Raw genomic sequence first — 779 nt, forward strand, 5'->3', positions numbered from 1 at the left:
ATTTCCGCGCTTGTAACGATTCGAAGAAGCAGTGTGTACCCTGTACTGCACTGGTACGGTATTTTTCGTTCCACGAGTGTAGTGCAGCGAGATCGAACGTTCGCCGAGCAAGGCAGCCTTGGTCTTACGACCTTTGAGGTAAGGGTGAGAACCACCTTACAAAAACGGCTCTCTTATTAATTTTCGCAATTCCTTCGATTTTACGTGGTTGTACGTACGCACGTACTCTCGTCCACTTGTATCGCATACTTTGGTCGTATCAATGTTGTGTATCAAAATGTGTAGGGTGCATCGATAAGAATTATCTACCGTTTATGTATACACATAGTTGTATGATACCGTGACCAGATTAAAACGATGAACTGCTGTTTGCTGAAATGCTAGAAATTAATTCAATTATCTGTGTTAGACGTTGAAAATTCGTCGTAGACGGTAGACAGTGTATCGTTCCTTCGTGAAAGCTCGTACACATAGGGAGGAAAGGATCCTGTTGGCGAAAGGATCAACAGAGAGAGAGAGAGAGCTGTGCACCACAGTATACGTACAACCGTGTGATACAACGTATACAAGGAGATGGATACGATGAGGTGTCGTGTTAAGGATAATCTGCAAGAAAAGTATAGCGAGCCAGGAGCTGATTATACTTTACTTGGGACGCGTATAACTTTTGTATCGTATAACCAGAACGACCTCGATTGGCAATAAATTTCTCCTCTGTGACATAAAATAGCTGTTAAAAAGTTGCCAAACACGTCCTTCTCATAATTATTCTTTCCTTC

The 779-nt window shown here is 42.2% G+C and overlaps 1 long non-coding RNA gene across 1 annotated transcript; it reads left to right on the forward strand.

Moving 5' to 3' along the window:
- Window positions 1–6: 6 nt before the first annotated feature.
- Window positions 7–751, forward strand: LOC113464953 (uncharacterized). The gene is made up of 2 exons (XR_003389810.1): window positions 7–138; window positions 410–751. It is a non-coding gene; the product is annotated as an uncharacterized LOC113464953 (long non-coding RNA).
- The last annotated feature ends 28 nt before the right edge of the window (window positions 752–779 follow it).

This window comes from Ceratina calcarata, unplaced genomic scaffold (genome assembly GCF_001652005.2).
Source record: "Ceratina calcarata isolate Rehan_Ccalc_2016 unplaced genomic scaffold, ASM165200v1 scaffold6369, whole genome shotgun sequence".
Classification (NCBI taxonomy): domain Eukaryota; kingdom Metazoa; phylum Arthropoda; class Insecta; order Hymenoptera; family Apidae; genus Ceratina; species Ceratina calcarata.